Source organism: Sorex fumeus, unplaced genomic scaffold, assembly GCF_029834395.1.
Source record: "Sorex fumeus unplaced genomic scaffold, SorFum_2.1 ptg000058l, whole genome shotgun sequence".
NCBI lineage: Eukaryota > Metazoa > Chordata > Mammalia > Eulipotyphla > Soricidae > Sorex > Sorex fumeus.
The window spans coordinates 15,926,746-15,941,546 of record NW_026606115.1 but is presented as its reverse complement, the minus strand read 5'-3'; positions in this window follow the sequence as shown (position 1 = coordinate 15,941,546).

Genomic DNA, 14,801 nt, shown 5'->3' with positions numbered 1-14,801 from the left:
ACAGCTGTTTCTCAGGGAAACAGCTCTCCCTCCATGACACACACATCTGCCAAGGAACATTTTTTCCAAAAGTGACTGTCAACTAAATGATAAGGGGAAAAAATGTTGCCATGATGTAAACATAAATTTATTAATTCTATGAGTATATATTGAGTGTCTAAAATGTGCCAGGCACTAGAATACAACGCTGAAAGACAGCCTGAACTATGCCTTCAGAAAATCGTATCAGTTCTCATCCCTTCATCATGTTAAAACATGATAAACTGCCTGGAGAAAAAATTGTAAAATCTACCAACAGATAAGCTTTTTACTATGGGAGAAAAACTAGAAAAACAACTCTGTTACTGTCCTCTAGGAGCTCAAAAAACTGCTTCCTTTTAATTGGCCAACTTTCAGGCAAAGTCATGAAATGACACATAGAAAAACCAAGGCATCAAAAACTTAAATAACCAGCATGATTCACGGGTAGTAGAAAATTAGGAAGTGTGCTCTCCTCCCTTGGTTCCCAATTCTTCTTTGATTTAAAAGTGTGACTTTAACCCATTGGGGGTAGACAGGGTGCAGGATAAGAGGAGGGAGAAGCTATTTGATGAATATTTTTCGTATTTTTAATAGAACACATTGTTATAAGGATTCACACTCCTCAGTTGTTCACAAATGCAGTAGTAGCATCTGTGTTAGAAGCGTTTTTTTTCTATTTTCTGTTTTTCCAGCTCTTCAGTTTGCTCTCAGATCAAGTCTTCCAAATTGCCAGAATATTGCTACAACTTTCGAAGCATATGATCAATAGTATAGGTCAACTTCCCTTTACTGAAAGTTTTTGACTGGACATAAAACACGAATTTTAACCAGTGAACTCTTATTCCCCAAACTCAGAGATGATGAAAATGTCCCTTCATCACAAAAACGTTTCTTACAATGGCAAGGCAGGAGTGGTGAATCCAGATATAAATTTTTAAAATCCCCATATGGAACCAAAACGAGACTATAGTGGGTATGGTGCTTGCCTTGCATAAAACTGATTGGTTACATCCCTAGCACCCCATAAGTCCTGACCCTGCCAATAGTGATACTTGAGCAAAGAGCCAGGAATAAGCCCTAAGCACAGCTAGGTGTGGCCCAAGAAACAAATGAACAAACAAAAAACCCTCTTCACCTAACTGTTAACTTAGCCCATTCACAGGACTCTTTTCTCTTGAGCATTTCTTCCACAATCCTTCTAATTATTTCAAGTCTGAGTGAAAGTTCTCTGGGCAGGATCCTTCCAGTATTTGGTTTTGAGCACAACAAGTAAAGACTAAAATAAGGAGAAAGAATGAGATGTGTTACTTTACCCTCTGAATCATCAGCTTAGTAAATTATCCTTGTCTTACAATGCTGCTGTGTTGTCAGATCTTGGAGAGTGGGAAACTTTGACCTTTTAAACATGACCCAAGATCTGCATGGTAAGATTTACTTCTGTTTCTGTGCATTCCATATGCTCTAAGAATCACAGTGTTGTTCCCTAGCACCTGTCCTTTATGTCAGTCAGAGTAATGAGAGAAATTTTACTAGTTTTGCTCTATTCTGTTCCCTGGTCTCTTAGATGTCCCTGCATCACTAAAATTTTTCCACACATTGTCCTGAGGCCCTGCCCATCTATATAGACATGAATCTTGACATAGCAAGGGCTCAATTCTACTACTTTACTAATATCCTCTGTAGACACCACCAGACTGAGAATAATTTCAGGTGCCCCAGTGTCCAGGCTGAGAACTCTGTTACCTTCTCAGAGACGCAGTGAGCAGCCTCTTCACTGCTCCATATCCCATACTTCCAGATGCCCTGGCAGCCACACCCAGTTTTCTCCTGCCTGACACCATTTCAACTCATTGGCCCCCATACCATAGATCATGAAGTTTCTGGACTGTACAGCCATTTATATGAAGTGCAACACCTCCTAACTCCTCAATATGGAAATTCCAGTAGAAGCACACCAAATTAGATGGGAAAGTAGCATAGAAACCAATTAAACTCAACAAACAATAACACAGAAGGCTCAACTAGAAACAAACTGCTCTAGTAAACTCCTAGACAAGGACTTCATAACCCTGTGATGAGACATAACAATTTTCACATAAAAATTGATTTTATACCTATTGATTTCAACATTGGAGTTTGTTTTCTAATCAATTTCAATTCTAGAATTATACAACAGTTGTGGCTTTTGTCTACATTAAAATAAATTTAAGATAAATAAATAAAAATATTTTCAAATCATATTAAGAGCATTGAGATTTGGCAAAGAAAACTGATTTTTAGCCAAGAAAGGAGTTGATAATTGGGTAGGTGTCAGAAGTTAGTCTGAGATCTTGTGTCATTTACGTATACCTTTACACTTAGTGTGCTAGCTTTATATATGTGGCCTAAATTTTGTGTATTTAAATATTACACTTCCAATACAATTGGTTGCTGGGAGCAACATCCAAGCACAGAGCTGGAAGTAGCCCCTAAGCAGTGCAGCATTTGGCCTAAGTATCCCCTGCCTCCCCTAAAAATAAGTACAATTGTCAATTTCATGTACATCCTTCACTCAGCTTTCCCTAATGCTAGCAACTTAAATAATTCAACCACAAGGGAATCAATATTAGTAAACTACTATTCCTAATCTAGAATTTTCATTTGAATTTCATCTAATTTCCCCTAATCTTTTTCTATCCCACAATCCAATTCCAGACCCCACATTACATTTAATTATTTCCCCCATTCTCTTCCAATTAGTGGTATTTTATAATTCTTTCCCTATTATTCAGGTCTTTGATAATATATTTTGGCTTTTTGGGTCACACCGGCGATGCACAGGGGTTACTTCTGGCTCATGCACTCAGGAATTACCCCTGGCGGTGCTCAGGGGACCATATGGGATGCTGGGAATCGAACCTGGGTTGGCCGCGTGCAAGGCAAATGCCCTACCCGCTGTGCTATCTCTCCAGCCCCTTGATAATTTTAATGAGAGCTGCACATTTATTTGGAGCAATACCTCTTCATAAGTATGTATCTGGTGTTTTATTTGGTAGTGAGCACTCAAGTGCTACTCAGGAAGCCTTGGAACCCCACAAGCGATTCTTGGCTAACCATGCCAGTGGATCAATTAAAGGATCTAAGAATATACTAGTGGTCAAGCTCACTAGGCTTCCAGGGTTGCACCTGGTGATGCTCGGGGGACTATGTAGTGCTGGTGATCAAACTTAACTGCTGTAATATCTCCTTGCCCCTGTACCTGAGGCTTTCTTAGGATATATTGAGGTTATGTGATTTGTGATAAGAATTTCTGAGATACACCATTACGTCCTTCTCAGCATATCATATCAGGGAGTCTATGATATGGCTGTACCTTGCTCTGTTATGGTGGTATCTGCAGTATCCCCATCTACTAAACTTACTTTTTTCCATTTATATTTAGTATTTTATAAATTTGTAATCTGGATTATGCTAATATTTCAAACTTTTGCCCAGTGAATTTTTTTAAATTGCAGATTTATTTGTATGTATTCTTTTTTTCCCTTAAATTTTTATTAGTGAAACACCATGAGGTACAGTTGTAGACTTACAAATTTTTGTGCTTGGGTTTCAGTTATACAATGATCGAATACTCATCCCTCCACCAGTGCCCATTCTCCACCACCACCAGTCCCAGTATCCCTCCCATCCCCCTTCCCCCCATCCCCCATCCCACCCTACCACTGTGGCAGTTTCCCAGTGAATTTACAAGATAGTAAAGTACTTTGATGAAAATTGAGTATGTAATCCTGTGGCATATCATGGAGAAGAAGGTAAGGGCCTTGATATCTAGAAGTTTCATGGAATATACTAAAATACCTAACAGAAAGTGTCTGAAAAGAGTATAGGGTGTTCCTAAGACAAAACCAAGAGTTCTGATATAGGTACTATAGGCCATTAGTTTATGTAACAATTTAGAAAAGGGCCAAGATTAACTGGTGGAGAAATTTCTTCCAAATGCCTAAAGCTGTCTGACTTCAAGTACCACTTGCACACAAAACCAGCTAGCAGACAGCACAAATACATAACTGTGTTCATTCTTCTGGCAGGTCACAACAGTCTGAGTCATCCTGATGATCTGGGTTATAGTGGGATCTGGTGCCCTTTCCCCACCTCCTGATTGCCTTCAAGAGGCAGACCTGTTATGCAGAATGGGGTACCTTGAACCATTACTTCCTGCATCATGATTACAAAGCTATAGACATCTCCCACAAAAGAACCTAACCTCCTGCCCCTTCAGGCTCTCAACAGTTCATGGATTGTCAACAACAATTCTGAAAAGAAAGCTTTGTTTGCTGAATGCAGGGAGAATTAACTAACAGCATCTGCAGTGCTCTTGAGAGTTTCTGGGGTACTATTTCATTGATTGCTTTATATTTTTATTAGATAAGATGGTATTTGAGTGATCTTACTCCCAGACTCTAAATCTCTGAATCTAAGCACAGAGATAGTAAGATACTCTCCTCTCCCCAGGACAACAAAGGGAGACACAGAAGACCTGTGGGGAAGGGCATAGAAACCTGAGGTAGAAAAACTGACACTTGCTTTCTTGCTCTCTTGAACCTGCAAGTAGCAGCAAGCAGGCATCCATGGAGAGGAGAGTGCACTGCCAGAATGGTTGCCATGGAGTTGTTGTTTGCTTAGATCTATATGTGTCTGATCATTTGATTGTGCTGGGGCTCAGAGCTTCACAACTTGTATTTTGTTGGTCTCCTTTAAGAGAATTCGAGAATCCTAGGACTCCTCTTTTCCTTAAAGAGCAAAAAGTTACAGAAATACCTTCAACTTGGTTCTGCAAGTATTTACTTAGGGGTATATCATATACTAGGTACTGTGCTAAGTGCAGTTGTGGTGAGAAAAAATGAATTAGACTTTGGCTTTTTTCTTGCAATTTTCAGATCAATTGGTTAGACAGCATTTGTACCCTTTATTGCAACATACCAGAGAATTATGAGGCCCACTGTAAGATACAGGGAAATAAATCTAGTGAAGCCCCCAAATGAGAACTCTGCATGCACTGAAAAATTCCAGGCCCTCCTCAGGAAAATACTGTCTCTGTTTTCAGAGAGTTATTGAGGTTAGATATTCAAATTTGAGAGGAAGTCCCCATAAAGCAACATAGAAGCAAGTTCACATTATCAATATAGAGTAGTTAAAACGTAGAGTGAGTATTTTACATTGAACATATGAAATTATGATTTAAGTCGATCTAAAGTGGTTAAATATTGACAATTCCCTAAGGGTCAAGCTAATAAAAAACTGAGGTGATAAGATTGATTTTGGTAGGAGTCCTGTAAAAGTTAAATCTTTACAAAGTTTGTTAAGAAGGTCAAAGATGAAGTTTCTCAGAGCTATGAGGTTAAGGACTTTGCAGGAAAAAGAACAGTACGTGCAAAAGAACAAGAGGTGGAACGGAGCAAATTGTGACTGGAAGTAGTGGTAAGAAGATTAGCTTGACTAAAGAGAAGGGCTCTGTTAAGGAATAATGAGAAATGTTATTGATGAAGTAGGGGAGTGAAGGTAGCTAGAAGAATGAGGGCAGAAGGTGAGAGGCCCTGAGATCAAAATGAAGGTATTTGGAGTGAATACAAAAGGCAGTAGGGGTGCTGGAGCTGAAGAGGGATTTGATGAAAGCTGTGTTCTGGATGATTAATCTGGCAACCTGCAAGAGTTGGATTGAAGAGGGAGAGAGGCTGGAGTCAGGGAGACCAGCTAGGAAGTTACTATAGTAAGTGCCAGAAGTGAGGTGAAAGAGGCCAGAAGAGAGTGGTTGGCAACAGCAGGACTGGGAATTAGATACATCAGAAAGATGCAATGGAAATGGAGGGGGCTGGACTGGAGAGGGGCTCAGTGTGTTCTATAAGGGGGATACAGTTGAAGAAAATAGCAAGTTGGCATTCAGAAAGATCATCGGGAAGATTATGCCAGTGGTTGGATTGGCAGTGGGATAAGTGTTGACTAACTTTTCACCATGTAAAACTTTGGGTGTGAGAAGGTATCCCAGGGGGAAACTCCTGTGAAACAAGCAGGAAAGTGAAAGGTGTTAGTAAAACCCAGGAAAGAGAAACTTCTTTCAGAAAGTCTTATTTTGTGCCAGTTATGATCAAAATGATAAAATAGGGAATTCTAAACTTACCTCCAATCATGCACTCATCTTATCTCTTTGTCCTCCAGGTGCCCTCAATGTTTGTCCTCACTCACAACTCCTCTAACCCCCTCAAAATCTCTAATACACAAACTACCAGATCATAGTCGTGTTGCCCTTAGGTCTCCATGCCTAAACAGATGGATATTTTCAAGTAAAATCATAAAGAGTTAAAATGACCAAACTGTATATTGATCAAAGGACTATTTTTCTGATGGTGAGATTTCAGACATAAAACAAGTGATTGAGGGAACAGGAAAATGCTCTATAGCTGCTTATTCCTGCCATCCTCTCTCTGTGCACATTTTAAAGCACAAGAAGAAGAGAAAAGAGGACAAAATTCTCTGGTAAAATGCTGGGTGATTAAATACAATCATTACTAAATAGTATTTTTAGAGAGCACTTACACATATGTTGTTAATGGCTAAAATGAGTCGTTATCTCCACCATACTTATATAATTGAGAGTGGACAGTAATAAAAACATTTACAACACACCGCTAATTCCCTGGTTCCACTGCAAAAACCAAGAGCCACTATCAACCATTATTCCTAAACCCTCAGGAAAACTAGAAAAATATCCCTGTGGCATGCTTTGTATCTACTGGAAGTAGTACTAACTCTGGGCTTTGCTATAGTGTTAAAATCAACATTGGAAAGCCAGTGCAGTATAGTACAAATGAACATAGATCTGGAAATTAAGATACCTGCATTCAGTATCTCAGCCTGTCACTAATCAGGTCATTTTTCTGATCCTCAGTTTCCCCATCTGCAAAATGGAAGTTGAGACAGACAATCTGCAAGTACTTTCCAATCATAAGACTCTACTGGCCCTATCATCTAAGGTAGGGAACAGCAAGTTTATTTATTTAATTGTATTTTACCCATTCATTGATTCTATAAACATTCTTCTTGGAGCAATAAAGGACACTGAGGGAAGCAAACTTTGCTTTCACAGAACTTGCAGTTTAACTAAGGAAAGAAAAGAGCAAATTACACATGCATGTCAGCATGTTTTACAATGAAGTCAAAGCCCTAAAGGATAATAAAATGGGAAACTTAGTTGAGAGTTGATGGGAAAGAAGACCTCATCCAAATCTCTTGAATCAGTAGTATTTATGTTGAATCATAGAAGAAGAAGAATTCAGTCAGACTCAGATGAGTGTATCCCCAAATGGAAAAAGAATAATATTACAATTAATGGGCAGAGAGTGTGTAGAAGTGAGAGAAAGACTGGTGTTAAAAAAAGGAGTCACTTATGATAAACCCATATCACCAAACCAAGCCTTAATTGCAATTTCTGATGTGTCAGAAATAGACTCTTAAATTAGCCTGGATATGTTGATCAGCACTGCTTAGATAATCTGCCTAATAGACTGTTGCCATCCCCTAAAGCAAAGTATCCCGTCAATAAGCAATTCCCCCTTTTCTGGCCTAATATAGCTTCCTTGTTCCTCCTTCCTCCTGGAAGTAAAAGCCTTAATTTTTGTAAAGCTCTTTCACTATCTACTAGATTGAATTCAAGTTGAGTTTTGCACAAAATCTTAGAATTTAATATGCCTGAGTTATTTTTAAATACTGATATAAATAAACATCTGGAAGGAGATGAGTACTGTTGAAATGCACATATAAAGGGAAGTAGAGTAGCTCAGAATGAAAGGTCTATAAGGCTCAGGTCATACAGGACTCGTTAGGGATATAATGGAATATAAACTTAATTCTAAGACCAATGAGAAGACATTCAGTGAAATTTGACACGGATATAACATGATCAAATTTGCATTTTAGAAAAATGCTTCTGGCTGCCATGTGTGAAGAATGGATTGAGCATCCAGATTGTCACTGCAGTTGGAAAGTGCGATAAAATGATAATAGTAATAGAAAAGGAGACAGACAACATCACAAAACACACATGAACATACACATTGTGTAGCACTTACTCTATGAATGTACTTTTTAATTTTAAAGTTCCCAACCTGGGGTTAAATGGAACTCTGAGAAGACAGGCATTGTGCATCATGTTTGCACATGACAGATTTTGGCAGGAAGGTAAGTACTTCCCATTCTGCAGCAGTTGTTCTGATACAGTAATGCTAATGTGGAGAAACTACTCCAAGCTTTCAAAGTGGAATTAGCTAAATAGCAGCCATATTACAAAAGTCAACAAGAACTGAAGTGGGAGCCCTATCACATGTGCTTGTGATTACCAGGAACTCCAAGTCCCTCATAACATGAATGGGCAGAGAAATAGCAAACTGTTACTATGAATTTTAATTTGGCTGAGTATAAAATCTGGTCTTCAAGAAACTTTAATTGAAATCCTGGAATTGCTGCAAGAATTGGGCAAATTTTGAGCTTCAGTTATCTCATTTACAGAATGATGGGATAGAAGTAGATGATTCCCTAAAGTTTGAAATGGCACAAGTTTTGTAAAGAGCAAAGTTGAAGCCAGAAATGAATATGTTATTGGTCCATATCTGTGCATGTGTCTCTCTGTGTCTCTTAGTCCTTGTTGTTCTATGTAGTTAAGTCAGCCACTTAAAAATGAAAAACCCTAATAATCTTTGAAGAATATGTGTTGTAATTTCATATCTCCCGATCAGTCTATTTTTAAAGTTGCCTGCTCATGTTTCAGATCACTATCATTTTACCGTTCAAATGTTAATTAAAATCTCTATGCCCAAGTATCCTATAGATAGTTAATCTTATTCATTCTCTCTACCTTTTGCTTCATTTCCTCCTCTGTCTTTTCCATCAGTTCATTTCTTTGTAGTTCTCATTCCCACTTCAGATTTCTTCCATTTCTTTGATCTGTTATGACCTCTACAGACTCTGTTTGGTGCTGTCATTGGTGCATCAGACAGAAAACAAAATTACAAAATGGGTGTTATAGGCAAGCCTATTTACTAGAAGGCCAGTGATCTGTCTGAAGTCACCCCCACACAACCCACAGAGCATTTACTTGCTAAAGGCCCCCCTCCTTGCTTCTTTCTCTCAGACAGAGACAATGTGGGTAGGCTCTAGTGACATCCCATTGCAGAATGTGCTTTGTGGGGGTCCAGCTACCAAATTACCTTCCATTCAATCTGACAAGTATTTATTGAGCACCTACTGTGTGCCTTGCACTCAGCAAGTTCCTCTAGGGACTCCTGGGGTCTTTAAACAATGCAGCCTAATCCTGCAACAGCTGGAACTCCACATTATTGCAATCTCTTTGTTCTGAAGTCTATGCTATGCTAAAATCACAGCCAGGAAACTTCATTCACTCCTTTGCCTTGGAAATGAGGCTAAATTTCCAACAAAAGTGGGAGTTGTATCTGCCTGAGGCTTTAATTCATTGCATATTCTCATTTGAACTTTGGATTTACCTTTTGTGCATCAAATAATTCACCACTTACCTTCCACAGAAGCTTGCTCTTGGGAAAGTAGTATTTGAAATATGTCATTATAGTCATAATCTGTCACTTTTGGTACAAAATTCCCATCTACTACACAGTTCCTAGATTTTAGCCTCCCAAGAGCAAATTCTTTGTGGTATAAGTACTTCATGCCCTGCAGATGATATAAACAGGATTTATTTAGCAACTTGTATAACTATTTTGTGCTTTTAGAGCAACTTTCCAAGATTGTTAAAGCATGAGCTATTATGATCCCAAATTTATCGTTTCTTTTAAATTTATACAAAGTAAAACTTTGGCAAGAATCATTTCCAGGTCCCTTGTGAGCATAAAAACATGGGATATTGAAAGATTTATTGTCATTACAGGATAGATCCACATGATGAAATGAATAACTAGGAACAGGGAAAATAAGCAGGGTAAAATAAGGAAATTGCCCCAAGAGTGGAATGTGAGAATAGAATATCAGAAGGACAGGCATGATAGCTCAGATGGCAGTCAATAGCCATTTTAGTATTCTGTCTGCTTTTTCCAGGACATCAAGATTAGAGGGGCCCTGGAGATAGGGGACAGGATAGCATCTAGGTTTAATAAAGGTTTAAATACTCTCACATTTCTACTTAAAGAAGTATAAAAATAAGAGATAAGCCCCTCCTCATGGGATGTTCTGGTCTTGAGACACACTCCCATGCTATGGGAGCTTTCTTGCTTTCTTTCACTTATTTTTGAATTAAAAACTGCTTGGGTTAGGCCATTTTTATTTAATCTCTTGCTTCTAATATTTGCTGACCAGAAACTAGAGCTTACCCTTGGTAAGGGCTACTTGGTGTCCACCAGGAGTGTATCAATTGGCAAGGTTAGATGATTGTATCTCATCTCATCCAGTGAACCTTTCAATTCACTTTCTGCCCCCACCTCCACCACAAAGGAGTAAAACTTTTCTTACTCCAGGATTTACACTTGGTTCTGTGTTCAGAGATGACATCTATCAGGGCTTAGGGGAACTATGTGGTGCTGGAGTGTGAACCTGTGTTGGATGCAGGCAAGGAAAGTACCACACCCTCTGCACTATCTCTCCAGCCCAACTTGCCCACTTTTTCCTTTGCCATAACCCTATTCAGAAAATATTCTCCCAATTTCCCAGCTAATACTAGTCTCTGTTATCCACTCTGTTTCTTTATGTGGTTTTCTTAATCTTCAGAAGTAAAATGCAGATTCCCAAGGGACAACTGAAGAGTGTTTGGAGCTTTGCCCAGACATTTATGAAAGTCCTTTTGAAGCAACTCATGAGAAATCTAATGCCTAATTGGATGAAGTCTTCCCTTGCCTTTCCCTCTCCTTTAGCCTGAGTTTGACACAGAGCTCTTGTCACAAATCTGCATGCACAGGTTGATCAGTTAAATGCTACAAGGACCACCCCATTTAAGTGTACCATTTAAGGTTAATCTAGAAGGTGCATTGCAACTAGATTTTTAATTTGTGCCAGAAGCAAGAAAAAAATCACCAATAGGGAATACAATGACAAGAAACCAATTTTTCCATTCATTGTGGCATTTTCTTCCCCAATAAGGGTTCAGTTCTGTTACACTTGTCTGGTACACTTAAGTTATGGCATAATTGGAGCCCTGCTCCCTCTGGCTGTCTTTGTTTTCTGTCATGTATCTCTCTCTCTCTCTTTTTTTTGATTCTTGTGTCACAAACAGTGGTGCACAGGGGTTAATCCTGGCTCTGCACTCAGGAGTTACTACTGGCAGCAGTGCTCAGGGAACCATATGGGATGCTGGGGATCAAACCCAGGTCGGCCACGTGCAAGGCAAATGCCCTCCCTGCTGTCCTATATCTTCAGCCCTGCCATGTATCTCTTTCTGCTGTGCTGCTACTTTATAAATGCATTACTTGTGCCAGCATTGAGAGACTTTTCCTACAAATAATGGGTATCTGACATCTAAATGAAAAACACACAGGTTAACTACCAATCTTAAGACTCAGATATTTGACAACTTTGGCTCTCAGAGAATCCTCTGAAACACCGTTTGAGTGAAAGAGCGTTCTTCAGCAAGCTTTGCTTTCCATTCTGACTCACCCTGGGTCTTATTCCAACACTTTCATTTCTCTGCCATTAGAAAACAGGCAAGCCACCATCCCCCAAGTAAGGGAGCAAGTGGGGAATCCTATAAAGTCAGGCTTGTTGCTCAGGCCTATTGTTGAGTCACTTTTGCTGCCACAGTAATTTTTGCAGCATCATTGTCCGTGGGTAATAGTCAGTAGAAGGGGTATGATTTAGAGAACAGCTGTAGGGTGGAGTGAAGCAGGACAGCGTTCAGATTCTGGCATTTCTTTATGTCTCTCCTGGCAAGTGAAACTTGGGCTGAAACTTGAGTGGCCATTGTCATGGGGGCAGAGTGTTAGCTCTCATCTCCTGCTTCTTGTGCCCATTACATTAAGGTGAGGAAGCCCTCAGATTACTCTTTCTGAGACCTTCAACTATGGATTTAGGTTTATAATTATAAACCTAAATATAATATAATTGAACCCTTATAATTGAATCAGTGTAAGATAGACTCTTACAAAACTGTTCGTGATTGGATTTCAGTCATAAATATTCCAACATCCATCACTCCACCAGTGTACATTTCCCAGCATCAGTGTCCCCAGGTTCCCTTTCATTACCCCCCCACCCCCATCCCATGCCTGTTTCTATGGCAGGCTCTTTTCTTCTCTTTCCCTCTCTCCCTCCTCCCTCCTTCACTCACACCCCCATCTCTCCTCTCTATCCCCCTTTTGGGCATTGTGATTTGCAATATTGATACTGAAAGGTTATCAAAAATAACCTACTATTACCTACTATTAACTGCCTACTATTAACCCTAGATCTTGTCCAACATGATCATAACCAGCTATTGTTTGCATATAGGAGTTTTCTCTATCTTACATACCCCTAGCCCCCCAAACACTTGTGGTTAGTTATTAGTTCCAACCATTGACAAGTCCTCCTTACCCCAGTTTTTCCTGGCCATGGATATTAATCTTATACTATATATTTGTATATACCACAAATGAATGCAGTCATTCTAAATATGTCCCTATCCTTCTAACTCATTTCACTCAGCATGATAATCTCCATGTCCATCCATTAATAGGCAAATTTCATGACTTTTTTCCCTGACAGTTGCATAGATGTGCATCCATTGTGTAGATGTGCCAAAGTTTCTTATTCCCATTTGTCTATTATTGGGCACTCAGGATGTTTCCAGATTCTGGCCATGGGGAATAGTGCTGCAATGAACATAGGATTTTAGATAGTGTTTATGCTATGTGTATTTGGGCCCCCAGGGTATATTCCCAGAAGTGGCATTTCTGGGTCAAATGGGAGATTAACTTCCAGTTTTTTGAGAAAAGTCCATATTGTTTTCCAAAAAGGCTGGATGAGTCGGCATTCCAAACAAAAGTGAACGAGAGTCCACAACAACATTGGTTGCTTTTGTTCTTTTGGACGTGTGTCAGTCTCTGTGGTGTGAGATGATATATCATTGTTGTTTTGATCTGCATATCCCTGAAGATTAATGATGAAGAGCATTTTTCCATGTGCCACTCGTCCATTGAGATTTCTTCTCTGAAAAACTTTCTGTTCATTTCATTGTCCCATTTTATGATTGGATTGTATGTTCTTGTAGAGTTCAACCAGTGCCTTGTATCTTTGATATTAAACCCTTATCAGAAGGACATTGGGTAGAACATCCTTTTCAATTCCAAAGGAAGTCTTTGTATCCTGGTGACTATTTCTTTTGATGTGCAGAAGATTCTTATTTGAGATAGCTCCATTTGCATGACCAGAGTGATAGTACAGAGGGTAGGGCGTTTGCCTTACATGTGGCTGACCTGGTTTCAATCCGTGGCATCGCATATGGATCCAAAAGCACTGCCAGGAGTGATGTCTTAGCATATAGTCAGGAGTAACCCATAGCATCACTGGGTATGATCCAAAAAAAATTACACCCATTAGTTTAGACTTGCCTGGTCAGTAGTGTTTCATCTTTGAAGATACCTTTGGCTTGAATATCATGGTGGGTTTTGTCGAAATTTTCTTTAATGTACATTAAAGGTACTGGTTTGATGTTCAAGTCTTTTATTCAATTTTTATCTGACTTTTGTGTTAAGTAGAAGTCTGAACTCATATTTTTTTCATATAGCTACCAGTTTTGCCAGCACCATTTGTTAAAGAGGCTTTCCATGTTCCACTTTATATTTCTCACTCCCTTATCAAAGATAAGATGATCATATGTTTGAGGGTGTGTGTAAGGACATTCAACCCTATTCCATTGGTCTGAGAATATATCTTTGTTCCATTACCATGATGTTTTAGTTATTACCCCATTATAATACAGTTTGGGGTTGGGAAAGGTGATGCTATCCTTTTTTTTATCCCAAGAACTGCTTTAGCTATTTGTGGGAGCTAGTTGTTCCATATGAAATTCAGGAGTGTTTGATCAATTTCTTTGAAAAAATGTCGTGGGTACCCTTATAGGGATCACATTGAATCTGTATAATGCTTTGGGGAGTATTACCATTTTGACAATGTTAATTCTCCAAATTCAAGAGCAGGGGATGTGTTTCGATTTCCTCATGTCCACTTTTATCTCTTGAAGTAGCGCTTTGTAGTTTTCTTTGTACAGGTCCTCTAACTCCTTAGGTAAGCTGATTCTGAGGTATTTGATTTTCTGAGGCATGATTGATTGTGAACGGGATTGCTTTTTTTCATACCACTTTCTTCTCTCTCATTATTTGCATATAGGAAAGCCCTGGACTTTGGGGAATTGATTTAATAAGCCTGCGAATTTACTGAATAAATCTATTGTTTCTTGGAACTTCTTAGTAGAGGCTTTAGGCTTCTCTAAGTACAGTACCATGCCATCTGCAAAGAGTGAGAGCTTGATTTCTTTCTTTCAATCTGTATGCTCTTAATATCTTTTTCTTGGCTGACTGCTATGGCAAGTACTTCCAGTACTATATTGAAAAGAAGTGGTGAGAGTGGGCATCCTTGTCTTGTCCCTGATCTTAGGGGGGCAAGGCTTTTACATTTTTCCCATTGAGAATAATGCTTTCCGTGGGCTTGTGGTAGATGGCTTTGACTATATTGAGGAAAGTTCCTTCAACTCCCATTTTGTTGAGAGGTATTTTTTTATCATAAATGGGTGCTGGATCTTGTCCAATACCTTCTCT